The sequence below is a fragment of the Herpailurus yagouaroundi genome, unplaced genomic scaffold (genome assembly GCF_014898765.1).
Source record: "Herpailurus yagouaroundi ecotype Mexico unplaced genomic scaffold, PumYag 165, whole genome shotgun sequence".
Lineage (NCBI taxonomy): Eukaryota > Metazoa > Chordata > Mammalia > Carnivora > Felidae > Herpailurus > Herpailurus yagouaroundi.
In genome coordinates this window covers 19,476,498-19,492,665 of record NW_024412406.1, presented here as the reverse complement: position 1 = coordinate 19,492,665, position 16,168 = coordinate 19,476,498, and positions in this window count along the sequence as shown.

The window sequence follows — 16,168 nt, the reverse complement described above, 5'->3', positions numbered from 1 at the left end:
TGAGAGAGAGAGAGAGAGAGAGAGAGAGAGAGAGAGAGAAGGAAGGGTTATACATCCAGTTTCTCATCCTTTGCTGGAGAACTGAGGAGGATTCCCTCATGGCTTTTCAAAGATTCTTCAGACCCACCTAGCCCTAACAGTCCAGCAGTAACCTGCCGGTTAACACATGGTTTATTTCACTCTTCCTTTCCCTGTGTTGCTTTCTCCATTCTTTCCCTCGCACTTCCTGTGAACTCCTCCCAAATGTAGCCAGATACTCATTTCAGGATCTGCTTTTGGCAGCTCTCCAAGCCAAAAGATCCCTATTCTCTTTATTCTCTCACTTCCAAGATCTCTGAAAGTGGTTAGAAAGGAGAGTAATAATACACACACACACACACACACACACACACACACACACACACACCATTGGAAATAACTACATGAGTTTATTACCTTCAGGTTGTTTGTAAGAAAAGTTTCTTACTTTCTATGTCCCAGAAGATACTGGATTTTCCTAGTATGTAAGAATGTCAAACATAACTTTGCTCATAAAATTAAAATCGTACTAAAATTTTCTGTTATAGGAAGTAAATATCCCGAACACATCTGTAACATAATGATCTACTTCATGCAAAGATCTGGGGGCCAAAAATGTTCAGTCAGCCAACACACCAAATGAACATACAATGCTTCCCAAGGGCCTTCCTATTCCATCCCATTGCACATTTACCACATGACATTACTTCCATTTCACTTCCTTGAAATGTATCAGACCTGTTACATCAAGAATCAATACATCAATACATCAAGGAACTCCTTCCCGTTTGCCTAAACTCACTATTGAAATACCATATACAAAAGTCCAATTCCTGGCTTTGGTTTTCCTGCATTCAGAAGAACTTCTTGTGTATACATTTGAAAGTTTATGCATTGCAGTATCCAACATAGTTTACTGGTGGATAATAGCTTTCTGCTTCCTTTGACTGTTAGTAAAAACATAATTCTTATTAATAAGGGAATTCAGCAAGTATAAAACTGAAGGAAGCAAAGTTTCAAAGCTTTTCATTTCTAAAATGTTTTATTCATATTGCTTTATATTTGTATACACTTAATTTACTTATCTGACTCACCCTTCATTTTGAGAACTATAAACTATTGGAAGCATAACTGTCACCATAACAGAGGCTGCATTATCGCATTATCTTTCACTTGTCATCTTCCCAATTAGATAATAGATGTACAGAGACTGATCTTAATGCAACACTGCTCTGTGTGTATTAAACTTCATAATAACAAATCTTTTTATTTTAAAATACAGGCCTTGAGAAAACACAGAAGCCAAAAATTCAACCCAGCTAACTCCAGGAGGGTTTGCTGCTTCAAAATGTAATTCTTGCCATGAAGTAATGGATGACTAACTAGCACATGTAATGCTTTCCTTTTAAAAAAAATTTTTTAGTGTTTATTTATTTTTGAGACAGAGAGAGACACAGCATGAACGGGGGAGGGTCAGAGAGAGAGGGAGACACAGAATCTGAAGCAGACTCCAGGCTCTGAGCTGTCAGCACAGAGCCCGATGCAGGACTCGAACTCACAGACTGTGAGAACATGACCTGAGCCGAAGTCAGAGGCTCAACTGACTGAGCCACCCAGGCGCCCCTAATGCTTTCCTTTTAAAGAAAAGCAGTCCAACAGCCAAGACAATGAGTATGTGCAGACTGACCCCTTTAAAAAGAGATACATTTGCTCATCACACTGCATCAAGTGGGACCAAATGGCATAGTTCAATCCCATGAGGTGCTCTTACCGCCCTACTTATTAGGCCTTTGATCGTGTTTGGTGTCTCATTGTTTCCTGCTTTCTAGAACTTGAGGTCAGATCAGTGCTTTTCTTGCCAACTTTACACAGGGCAGTGCCATATAGAACCATAGATGGGGTGGATTTCACCAGCTTGTGGATCCAATTAAGGTTGCCTTTATGTTAGTGCTGAAATTGAAAAGACTTGGAGCTGTATCTTTCCTGACAGGTGCTTAACCATCTTCAGGGGGTCTTGGGTTACTTTTGAGGGCACCCAGGTGTGTTGTCTCAAGCCTATTTGTATCCACTGCTGCTGCCAGAACTTTCTATAGGCACACAACTCCATCACACACACCTACCTAAGGCTCTCTACCTAGTTTCCTCCGCTTTCATTCCTGGCAGTCCCAGATTCTCCCAGGGTCCCATGCCTTGGTCTGAAGAACTGGCCTCTCCTCAAAGTATCACCCCTGGGTTGTTGAAGAATGTGGCCAGAGCTAGTATCTCACCAAGTGTCTCAAGAAGGCAGTTCCTTCAACATCTGGCTCCAGTACCCGATCCAACAAAACAGGAATCTCACGCAGGGGAAAAAGGAAAACATTCCCCCTGAATCTTTAAGGAAGAAACAAGACAGTTTTTCTCAGGGGACTCAAACGCAGAAGAAATACAATTCTGCTTACCACACATACAAAATTTTGGATTATTCAGGAACACTCAAGCATGATTACCAAGCTTTATATCCTACCCCTCCTCAAATTCTCTACTGATCAGCCTAGAAATAGAAGTTCAATTCTGAGATGCAAGCTGTAGGACCCACCACATTGTGCTTCACAGATGCTGCTTACATTTAATTGGGCCTGTTTTTCAGAGAAACTTTAAGATTATTGCTAAAATAATGTCTATCTGAAAGAAAATGTTAAATAAAATGAGCAACATTATGACTACATATATGATCTCCAGAGCGATTTCTGTTGCTTAAATTTAGAATTTAAATTTCAGATCCTTACACAATTAAAATTAAACATAAAATACATAAATATATGTAACATATAAATACACAGAATATATAAATATAAAATAAGTAAGTACTGGGGATGTAATACACAATATGATGACTATAGTTAATAATACTGTGTTGCAAATTTGAAAGCTAAGAAAGTAGATCTTAAACGTTCTCATCACAAGAAAAAAAAATTATAACTGTATGATGAAGGATGTTAACTAGACTTATTGTGGCGATAATTTTACAATATATACAAATGTCAAATCATTATGTTGTACACCTGAAACTAATATAACTTATATGTCAATTATATCTCAATTAAAATATTTCTAAATTAAGTAATAAAAATACTAAAGATTACAAAAAGAATTTATCTCAATGCCATCATCTTGATATGAACTTTTGAACATAAAAATGATGTACACTCATAATCAAAGCCTGGAATATTAAAGAAATTGAAGAGAATATAATACCAATTTACAGTTACACACTGTTAATATTTTGGGGCATTTTAACCCTTCTCTACAAACTCTTGTGTATAGAAAGATCTAACATTTTCTAATTCCACAATCTACTTTTGTCACCTCAAATATATAAGAATATAACTATGATTCAAAAGTTTCTCAAATGTTCTTTTTTAATGACTCCATAATATTCCATCAATGGATAAACTAGTTTATTTAAGCATTACCCTATTTTTAAACATTTAGATTGTTTTGTTTTTAGCTGTTATAGAAAATGTTGTAATGCATAGCATAGCTTTATGCATACATCTTTATCAGTGTTCTGAATTATTTCCTTAGAACATATGCTGTGAAATGGAATTTGAGAACATAAAATATTTTGATATACATATATTGCCAAACTGCATTTTAATAAACAGTAACAATTTATAATCCCATAGTTATATGAGAGCTCATCTTACTACATCCTTATCAACTTTGAATGCTATCATTACAAAGTCTCCCATTTCCAGTCAAGATGGGGTAACATGAGGCTTAATTTACATTCGGACCTAAAACAACTAAACTACCAGACAAAATAGATGAAACAATGACACTCAGGACATTGGGCATCAGGCAGCAAAGGACAGTGCTCCTTGAGAGATGGGAAACAAATGAGGTGAGCACTACGATTGCCCAGCTAACTGTCTGATGGAAGTCTCTGGGTGGCAGCACAGGGAGAAGGAGCCCAAGCAAAGCTCAGAAGTCTCCCTGAGTTGAAGAGAAGGAGCTAGAAGTCTGGGAAGCCAAGGAAGCCAGAGTTCACAAGGCAGAGTACCAGAGAAGCAAATGCTACATAGAAAGAAAGCTCCAGAGATCTGCATATGGTCTCTTCAAGTCTTGAACTGAGTACACACACATGAGGGGAAAAGCATGGAGATCAGGGCATACATGAGGGGAAAGCCCAGGGAAAGAGAATCATGATAAGGGAATAGAAGGAAAAGTGTTCAGACCTAAGGCAAGTATGGAAATTGGGCTTATATCCAACAACTAGAATGGAAAACCTTATCTTTTGGGAGTTATTTGTCAGAGAACTTAGAGTCTTGGGTCAGTAGAGGGGAAAATTAACCCTAGGCTAAATACGGCTCTAGTCCCACCCAACAAAGCTTAAAAGCAAAACCTGCTTGCAACTGAAAAGTTGCAAAGTAATCTAATCACACCCAGAACAAAGCTGAACAAAAACTGCAAGAATAAAAAAATATCTAATACCTAACAAAGCGAAATTCACAATGTCTGTCATCCAATCAAAATTTTTGACACTGAAAAGAAACAAAAATACAACCTATAATGAGGAGAAAATTAATTAATTAAAACTGGCTCAGAAATGACACAAACATTAGAAATAATAAACAAGGACATTGAAACAGTAGACATAGCTTCATTCCATGTGTTCAAGAAATATTGAATATATTAAAAACTCAAATTGAACTAGACATGAAAACTAAAACGTCTGGGATGAAAAATACAATGGTTGGGATTTATTGAAGATAAGATTATAGAAGAAAGAATTAGTGAACTTGAAGACATAGCAAGTTCTATTCAAAGTAAAACTCAGGGAGAAAAAAAGAACTAACAAAAAATGAGCATCAGCAAACTGTAGGATAACTTCAAGTAGTCAAATATACATGCAATTGGAACCCCTGAAGGAGACATGAGAAAGAGAAAGAAATGCTGGAGAAATAAAATGGTCAAGTTTTTTCCAAATTTGAAGAAAACTGTAATCACACAGATCCCAGAAACTCAACAAACTCCAAGCACGAAAGATACAACAAACCTAGAAAACTATGCTGAACCACATAACAATCAAATCAACCTGCTACAAACTTAATGTCAACTCTACGCACACCACAGCAGCATTTTTTTTTTACAGAATATGACAAGCTGAATCTAAAATTTATATGGAAATAGAAAAGACAGAATAATTAAAGTCTAAAAAGAACAACATTTGAGAACTTTTAGGACCTGATTTCAAGTCTTACTCTACAGCTACATTAACCAAGACAATATGGTATTGATATAAAGATTGACATATACATTATAAGAATAGAATAAACATATCAGAAAGAGACTCACACATACGTCGTGAATTAATTTTTGACAACAGCGCTTAAGGTATTAAATGGAAAAAGAATTGCTTTCTTTTTTAAACCAATGGCATTGGAAATACTGCATTATCCATGTTTTACAAAAGAAAGAATTTTAACTTTACCAACTTTATCTCACATCATAAACAAAAGTTAATTCAAAATGAATCATAGACCCAAATGTAAAAGCTAAAGATATAAAACACATATAAGAAAACATAGGAGAAAATATTTGAGAGCTTCGGGCAAATATTTCTTAGTGTTCAAAAGAAAAACTACTCTTAAAGGAAAAATTGAATTTGACTTCATCAAAACTAACATCTTCTTTTCTTGAAAGGACATTGCAAAAAAAAATTAAAAAACAATCTACAGGCAAAAGAAACCATTAGAAACACATGTGACACAGGGATGCCTGATTGGCTCAGTCGGTAGAGCTTGTGACTCTTGATCTCAGGGTTGTAAGTATGAGGCCCACACTGGGTGTAGAGATTACTTTAAAAAAAATAAAATCTTTAAACATAAATACATACATACATACATACATAACACAATATATAAAGAACTGTTACAACTCAATAGTAAAAAGGCAATTCGATTTTTAAAGAGTGAGAAAAGTCAAGCAGACACTTCACTAAAGAGGTATAAAAATGGCCAATAAGCCCTTGAAAAATCTTAGCTTTACTAGTCATCAGGAAAATAAAAATAGGAATCACAACGAGACACCATCTCATTCACATCTACTAGAATAGCTACAATTAAAAAGACTACAAACAGTCAGTTTTAGAGAAGACGCAAAGCAACTAGATCTCTCATGTATGGCTTGTAGGATTATAAAATGAGTCAGTGACTTTGGAAAACTAGCAGTTTCCTATGAAGAAACTATGACCCAACATTTCCACTCCTAGGTATTTATCCCAAAGAAATGAAAACACACATAATAAGTCTGACAACATTTTGATGTTTTACCATGAGGTTTGATGTTTTGACAGCTTTCAAGCTTCCCCTTCTCCCTCTCCCTTTTTCCCATATCTGGACGAGCCAATAAGAAAGCCTGGACACCCATTCCTTTGGCACTGGAGGGAAGGTTCAAAGCATGCAAACTCCAACTCATGGAATACTCGCCTTGGCTCCACCCCTGACCACAATAAAAACTGAAGCCTTTCTTTAGTCCATTTCTTGCTCATGTCATCCTGGACCAGCTTGGGTGCTTGCCTTGCTCTTCAAAGAAAGTCTCATTCTGCAAATAATAAATATTTTCATGTCCTTTTGCTGAGTATGTGGCATCATCAGTCCAAACACTCAAACCAAATTGTCATGTAGGGTTGACCAAGTCCTCCACGAGACAACCCTCCCCATCCACCAATTCAATGCATACTCTTTTTATTCACCTGTCTGAGCAAACTTTTGCCAGTTTTGGTATCCTAAGTTTTCCTTGGGATCTCATTTAATAGATATTACCAATAAAATTTCCACTTACAGCTACGCATACTGAAGTTTTGTACAAATAGTCATGAAAGGAGGCATTTTATTCACAAAATACCCTAATAGTCATGTATGCACGCACAAAGGCAAGCCGTCCCCTCATACAATTCCTATTGTGCCCCCGGCGTGCACCAACTTCTGTCTCTTCATGCTTCTCAGTTGGCTTACCTCCAAGAGAGAGACAAGTAGAAGCTGGAATGTGGCACAAGCAGTCATTTCAGCAAGGATAATGACCCCACCACCTTATGCCACCACCATTCAACCTTCATCAGAAACTTTGGCCATCAATGGTTGACGGGAAAAGAAACTGGAAACACAATAAGGCTCTCTTCACATCACCATCTGCCCTCTGTTCAGAAATAGAAGACAAAGACCTAGGACTAAGATAGGACTAAGCACCAAGATCTAGGACTAGATACTAAGAGGATCTCCTGATGTGGCCTATGCATCTTTCAGGACATCCAGTTCTTGATCTGCCCCATGTGCATTCTTCAACCTGTAGACTTCACTGAAAACCTAAGAAAACTTCCCTAGTGCAAGGCAGAGATTACACTGCTAATGTTGGACCAATTTTAGTCGTGCTAATTACTAACAAGAAAGGGGGTGAAACCCTGAAGTATACAAATGAACAGAAGTAATGCCTATTTGCATCAAACCTACCTTTCGAGTGTTATTCCTCTTGAAGGAGCATGATGTTATTCTACAACAACAAGTGAGAAACTCGTATGCAGCGTTGTCTGTTTGTAAGATGAGGCACATTTGGAGTTTTCTTTTTGAGTAACAACTCTATAAGGCCCTCACCAGAGCTTATAATACACACCAATGAAGATCCGGGGCTCTGGATGCAGCCTGCCAGAAGCTGAGTAGTATTCGTTCGAAATACAATAATAACTTTGTGGACTAGACAGCATTCACCCAACTGGAAACAACATATGGTCTTCAATAAAATGAAAGGTACACTAGGAAAGGCCAGCTCTGAAGACTATTTTTAAGAAGCAGGGATAGAATTAAATTTAACATTCCCTTTCCTAATAAAAAAAAAAAAAAAAAAACACTAGAAAATTTTACCTGCTTTTTTTATTCCAACAAATTCACGAGGGGAAAATTTATGTGACTCTCCATTTTCTCACTCAAAAAGAGAATGCTCAGAGCATTTTTAAACCGCATAGATGAAAGAGAAGTGGAATATTTAAGGGCTGTTAGGAGGTACGAGAATCCAAGTGCCTACATACAAGTGCATCGTCACCAGCCCTTGTCTGCCCCTGGAAGTTTTGTGTCTCTGACATTTCTAGCCTGTCACACCATCCATCTTTAAAACTTGAGAAATCATGCTTTAAAAATGTGCTTCTCATTTGTGTTGTACCCAATCCCAGAGTTGTGGAAATCAGTACATACCATTTGCCTGGAAGAGTAAACCTCTCTCACTTTCTTCCGTCTGAAAATTCTATATAGTGTTTTTCAGTAGAAATCATTTACATTTAAGATGTAACACAGGGCTGTGAAATGTAGTCATGGAAACCATGACAGTAGAGGAAGAAAAAAGGGAGATTTGGGAATTTAGTGAATGTTTTTGATTTTTCAAATACAATAGTCCCCTTAGCAAACTTGGTTACGCCATATGGTGAACTGTGTGTGGTAATTTTCTAAACTTGCAAATAGAATTCTGCAAAACATGATCAACTAAGTCACTGCACTCCATGTGAGCCCAAATTCCACTCCTGCTCACTGTCCCCGGGGATACCCGATGCCAACACTTCACATACTGCAAACAAACAAGCAACACCTAGGATTTAATTTTAAGAACCCTCAAAGAACGATGCATGGGAGAAATTCATTCAAGCCAATTTGGAAAAATAGAAAAATGGATAATTTTAGAAGGCCATAGACCTCTTTCAAATCATCTGTCTGGAATTCTCCCCTGGCCTGAGATTCAGTACTTGTCCTCCCTCCACCACGTACAATCCATAACATTGCTTCTATTCTCTTCTAAAAGTGAGCATTTTCTGTGACTTTAGATGTAAGTCAGCTTTTGTGTAAAGAAAATGATCACAGAATCTCAGTGGCGCAACAAGGAACATGTATAATTTCCTCATGCAGCCACAGGTTGGCTGAGGCATGTCTGCTTTAGACTGCGGGTCTGTGGGCTGGGGACAGCTCTGCTCTAAGCACCTAACACTGGAGCCAGGCTGGAGGGCCAGCAGCTTCTCTGGCATGACTATCATGGCAATAGCCTGGAGAGTAAGCCCAACCACGCAAACACATCTTTTAAGTCTCTTCTTGCATCACATCTGCTAATATCTCATGGCCAAGTAAATTAAAAAGTAAAGCCCAATGTCAAGGAGAAGGAGGATATGATTTCCCATGGAGGTAGGGTGAGAAAATGCATGTTTACTTAACAATCAATCAACTTACCACGATTCACCCTTTGGTTCTCAAGTAGTCTCTATGCTCCCACATGCAAAATACACTCATCCATTGCACTCCTAAAAATCACAATATCCCGGTCAAAATCTGGTCTGATCGAAGGGTCAAAATCCAAAATTTATATCCGGTCTGAATGCAACTCCTTTTGACCTACTGACGTGAGGACCAAAAACACAAGTTGTCTGTCCTCAAATACCCAATATACAAGGGTAAAACTTGGATAGGATATTCACAACAAATAATCCTATTTTTCAAAGGAATATGTAACAGTCACTGGTCCATAGCCATTCTGGACTCTTGCAGAGCAAATGTTGTCCAGTCTTCAAACTGGGTAGGGAACTAAAATCATTGCTTGCTAACTGCCCTTGCCCTAAAGAGGGACCAAAATCAGATACATACTGTAATGTAACTAGAAGGAATAAGAGAAATAATGAGGGATACATGTGCACTCCCCATAAGAGGAGAATGAGCTTTCCAGCACAAGAATACTCAATGGAAACCTTTATCCGTACAATCATGTGCACTAAGAAAAGGTGATTTGCTTCATCCTCAGCTAATATGGAACCCATTAATAATAGAATGGTCCTTAATAAGACCCTGGTTCTGCTCCCTGGTAGTGACTCTCAGTCCACTGTTCTCCACAGACTTTGAGTTGGCTCTGGGGGTCCTTCCTCTGCCATCATCCTGCTTGAGTTATTCAAAGAGGGCATTTGAAAATAAGCTTTTCTTGGTGGCCAAGCAGGGTTGTCATTTCACGGGGATGTGGGGGAGAGAGTTGGTTTTGTTTTGTTTCATCTTCGCTCAATTCCTGACTGTATAAAGCTGGGAAGCAAAGGATCTTTTTACATCTGTAACAGTCTCAGTGTCCTTCAGTCGAGGCTGGTTGTCGCCAGCACAGGTCTCTCAAAAGTTTGGTTTATTTTCTATGCACTTAATTTAAATTGAATCCAAGTACCAAGAGCCACACCCCAAATTACTTCCAAGGCACATCTCTCTCTAGGCTGACTTAATTACAGGTACTTTGAATATATTAGCATTCTGTGAGACCTTAATTTTTCTAGAAGCCCTTTCGTCCAGCTGAGAGGATCCACTGAGCCACACTTTAATCTGTTCATATGTCTTAACAAAGGATGTCAGGTCCGTTGTTGATTTGGTCTTTGTAATAACCACATCTCTGTTTTGATTCAAAAAAATAACTTTTATTTTCTAAACCTGAGATTTCTGGGCTCTCTAAATTTCTTCCAAACACTCCTTGCAAACTAACAAGTTTTTACTAAGTTTACCCTTTTCCTGTAGCACTTTATAAATTATGATTCGTAGTTATCAGTTCATGCTTTTGAAATCTGCGAACCATTGGGGCACCTGGGTGGCTCAGCTGGTTAAATGTCTGACTTTGGCTCAGGTCATGATCTCACAGTTTGTGGGTTCAAACCCCCACAGTGGGCTCTGTGCTGACAGCTCAGAGCCTGAAGCCTGCTTCGGATTCTGTGTCTACCTCTCTCTCTGTCCCTCCCCGCTCACGTTCTGTCTTTCTCTCTCTCTCAAAAATAAATACACGTTAATATATATATATATATATATATATGTGTGTGTGTGTGTGTGTGTGTGTGTGTGTGTATAAATTAAAAAGAAAAGAAATCTGCTAACCAGATGCTACAAGTTTATGAGGTACATTTTCTGTCTTCTGAATTACTGCAAGCAATAGTTTTATATCATGGTTTGTCATTTTATAACACAGATTACCATTTTTCAACATCCTATAACAGTTTCCTCATCACTTACGGTGTGGTCCCAAAACCAAAGCCATGCCAAATATCTGAAGTTTTGATACAGCAGGACCTCATTTCCCTGACCGATTTATATATCATTCAATTATTGCTACAGCGATGCTACATAACAACCCATCCCAGCCATAAACATTTATTCCCACGTTTATGTATTTTCATGCTGACTACTGTTGAACTGATTCAAGATGAGTTTGGAGTGGTGGCTCTATGTCAGGCTGTAACTTGACTGGGCTTGGTCCCACATGGCAATAGATCTATAGGAAATGGCAGAGGCTGGTGTTGGGAGACAATACTCCATGGATCGCTCACATTTCTGTGCATCTTGTGCACAGAGGCACGGACTACCTTTATTATGCACTATTCTTTTAAAGGTAGATAGCAAGCAGCCTTCAAAAGGAGAAGTAGGGTCTCCCTCCAGAATATGAGCAGACATACTCACTGTCCTGGATAAAAGATTTGGGTCGCTTAATCTCGGGGCTTCTCTCCTGCAGTGCAACCCACTGTGAATGCAGGTGTCAGCTGGCCCTCTTCATATCATCCTGTGGGAACAGGGCTTGGGGAACCAACCCAGCAAAATGTTGATACACTTGTTACTGTTAATGGCATAATAAAGTTCTTTGTCTCTGACATCGGAGTCTCATGTCTCCTGCCAGCATCCATGAAACTTTGGCAAAATAATTTGTTAGCTTGCAAATAAGGTAAAATAACAGACCTTTTTATGGTTCCTGAGCATTAGGAGCAAAGCAAGCCACATAGCCAAGCCCAAAATCAATGGGGGGAAAATTATAATTCTCCCATGGAGATGGAGCAAAAGGGAAGGTAGGAAGTGAATATTTGCTGAATAAAACTGAATGTATCATGTCTACCATTGTATCAAACAGCATGTCTTCTCATTCCAAATACATGGATTTTATTGGGAAAATTATAACACACAAGTCCTGAGTCTTAGAAGGATCAAGAAGCAAGTAAAAATGTCAATGGCTCTAACCTCTGTAGTATTTGTCTTTTTCTATTTCTTATGGACACATAACTTCTCCTTCCCAATTTTAAAGATTTTTCTTGTTACTTCCCCCTTTTCCCACCAAAGTCTTTCCTTAGATCTTAACACCAGCTGGAGTTTTTAATATAGGCAGTATTTACGAACGCCTTAAAAATAAAGAGAAAATTCTTAAAATGGCATTTTAGGGTTGGATCTGAGTATAAAGAAGCCAGTGGGACCTCCGGGGTTTCTCTAAAACCAAACTAGAGAGGTAGTAAATGTCATTCTTCTTATCACATCTGCCACCATTTGGACTATACTACAGCAGCAGGTATTATTAAAGACAGCATGGTGAAGAATGAGTTTAATTTAGTTTGTAGAGTATGCTGTGATCTTACTTGCTCAAACCATGATTGTTAAGTCAACAGCTTTTGTAACAAATTAAGACTATTTCCTCGAACCCGTATGACTACAAGGGATTCATAAAACACTAGAAGCAAACTCATCCCTCACGGACAAGCTGTTCTACAATAGGTACTGGATAAGGACCTCCTACTAGGTTTCTGTAACATAGGACACAAGGCTTGCAAACACATGACAGATCAGATTCTGGAGCTAAAGTTGGGTGACTATTTCCAATTAACAGAGAAGGTAATTGAAACTCCAAGAGTTTAAGCATTTGAATAAAATAAATTCCTTGCAAAATTAGGATTGAAATCAAAATTTGCCTACTAGTATTGTTTTCAACCTACCTACCAATCGCACATATCTGTATGCAAGAAACGCCAAAAATGAAACCCACAAATCAAATCCTCAACTCTTGCACAATATTTAATTTTTTTTTTTAATGTGTAGAGTTATTGTCACAATCTCAATATGTGCTTTACATCTCATTCTTACTGAACAGGTATTATGTTGAAAACATGATATTTTTAGGAGCGCCTGGGTGGCTCAGTCAGTTGGACGGCCAACTTCAGATCTCACGGTCCCTGAGTTCGAGCCCTGCGCCGGGCTCTGTGCTGACAGCTCAGAGCCTGGAGCCTGCTTCAGATTCTTTGTCCCCCTTCTCTCTCTCTCTGAGCCTCCCCCACTTGTGCTCTGTCTCACTCTGTCTCTCAGAAATAAACATTAAAAAAAATTTTTTTTAAGAAAACTGATGAGGTTTTAAAGGAAATGGACTTTTGTAGGCACTGTGGACACCAATATACACCCAAAACCTAGTTACTGAAATGTCTAAAATTAGTCTCCTACTTACCTAAGACTTTCAGATACCCAGAGCTTCTATTTATTTCAAGGCATCTTCCCAAACCGAACAAGAAAAGTAAAGTCATCTGGATTTGCACTCATCTTTACAAGTGTAATGGACAGAGTAAACAATGATGAAAGCACGCTAGGTGGGCTGGGGACAGGTGGCCTGCAGTGACTGAAACACAGTGGCCTATAGCAGGAAACCAACCAGAGAGGTAAACAGCACCTGAGCTGTGGGATTCTTTCAGTGCTAGGTTGGCAAGTTTAGACTTTGCCTTGCAAACTGTTTTGAAGCAGAAGAATGACATGATCTACATTTTACAAAGACCTCTTTGGAGCAGAGTCAGGAATGGCTTGGAGAGAGCCAAGCCTGGAGGCCAGAACAGTTAGAGAATAATCACTGAGCCCTTGAGAAGAGTTTACCAATGACCTGAATAGGTGTGTCTAAGTGTTGAAGGGCGGTACTGAGGTCAACCTGACTAAACTTAGTGACTGGTGTTATAATTCTACAAATTTGTAATAAAATTATTTTTAAAAACCTCAAAGCAATCAAGCATCAATAATTAACATTTTATTTTTTTAATAAAATACAAAAAATATAGAGAAAATGTGTATCCATTCACTTACTACCCAGCTTAAGAAATAAAATGCTACAAATATAAATAAAGCCCACTATATGCTCTTCCAAAAGACCAACACTTTGCTTCTGCCAAGAGGCTAACTCTATCCCAAATTTAGTTTTATCGAAGCCAGTACTCAATTTAGTATTCTCTTTTTTCTACTCCTTTTATCCCTTCCTTGTCTACTGTTACCACTATCTTTGTTCAATGAAGCAATATTCACTTGCTAAACCACAACTTTATTTGCTTATACTATGTCTACACTCCAGAGGAATTTTGTAACTAGCCTCCTTCTCTGTACATTGGGCTCTCCCACTATGGTCATAGCAATCCCCTCCTCCACATGTTGTAAAGCTACATGCATTTTCCACTTTACTCTTTGAACGTTAGTTGCAAACCAATTATGTACCAGCTATTGTGCTAGGGATTGGAAATGCAATAGATGCTTAGTAAATATTTGTTGAATAAGTGAAAAATGGATTCTATTCCTGCTCTTAAAAGCATAGATAATATGAAGGAGAAAGACACAACAGCTATTTGGTAAGTGATACTGGACAGATAAATAAAGGGCTATGGGAATACAAGCCAGATACCTGATCAAAGTACTCCTGTCGTTGCTCCTACGGTATATCAGAATCTTGTCACTTCACCTGATGATTTATCACTCAAACATTTGCAGACTACTCATGTAATCTTTACAGCCTCTCTATTAAACTCCCAATATTTCTGGAAAAGTCTCCCACTGGCCTTCAAGGGTGCTAAGTAAACATCCAAGAATACAGAACCAGAAAAGGCCGAGGCAAGCCCATCTGAGAGCTACCAAACCTTTAGGAAAATATTATGATAGTAAAAGTAAGTTTTGGTGTCATTAGTAACCAATTATTGGCAAAACAGTAGTAATAACAACAATGACAGCATGGTGCCTGAAAATGGGACAGCTTGGGCAGAAAGAGGAGTGATCTTTGATGGAGGAGGCACTTTGTCAAAGGCAAGTGCAGGGACTTTGTATTTAAATGCTAGCATTCTTCATTTGTTTAGCAGACTACTAAGTATAGGAAAGGATTCACCTTCTGCATACTTGTCACACCATGCTGTGGTTTCATATCGCCTGAGGCAGCAGGCCCTTGGTTGCTGTTTGTGTTAGTAACAGAAGAGTCATTTCCATGGTTCCCTTATGGTTTCTAGAGACAATTATATATATTTTTAAAGCTTGGCTGATTTTATTCATGGAATCCACCCAATAGTTGACTCACTACAAGTGGCATAAGTCCATATTTTGTAACATATATCAACATCTCACAGTTATGAAGTATTACATTTCAGAGTAGAAAGGTCTTTTAAAAATGATATGCATCTACAACATTCTTGCTCAGAGCACCCATCCGTAGGCTCCTGTTACGGACGGGAACCAGGATAGCTTCATTGGCCCCTGCTGGCCACGGCCTCACGGAGGCCCCCTGGGACAGCACAGAGGCAGAATGGCAAATGATCTCACCTCAGGTGCAGATGCCAGTGGATGGTGTTTTTCTGCAGAGAAAAACACACCGATGGAGGAGAGGGACTTAGAGACCCTCAGGAAATACAATCTGTCCTTTAGTATTCTTCAGGACAGAACGATCAACCCCTTTTATGCACCACCTTCCCCCAAAACATTTCCACAAAAGGTATAATATGTAAGCTGAATTTTCAAGGAAAACTAAGAATTCACCAGGTGGGAAAGTGGATGAGGGCTTAGCAAATGCAAAAACATTAAGGCATTGGAATGTTCTCAGCCTGTACCAACATGAGTCATGAGGTACACATGCATTTTTATGTGAGATCATGCCATTTACCAGTCTGTGTAGGGCTTTTTCTTAAATGTTATATCTGAGTTGTATTTAAAATCCTTTAAAAGGCTATTTTTGGAAATGGTATTTTGTTATATACATAGGTCCCAATTTATTTAACCATTCATTTATTGTTGGGCATTTAGTTTTCTTCCAACCTTTCTATATTACCAACAAGGCTGCAAAGGATATCATTGTATAATTTCTGGTAATTTCAGCTGATTTTTTCATAATTTATTTAGGATATATTTCCAGAAGTGGAAATATCCAGCGAAAGGGAATGGAAATACATGAACTTCTAGATGTATATGGACAAACTATTTTCCAGAAAGGCTGTGTCATCTGACTTTGCGTCCAGCTAGGTAAGAGAGTGCTTGTTTCTCTCACCCATTTCCACTTTGGGGCATTAATTTTATCAAGGCTTGCTAATGTAGTT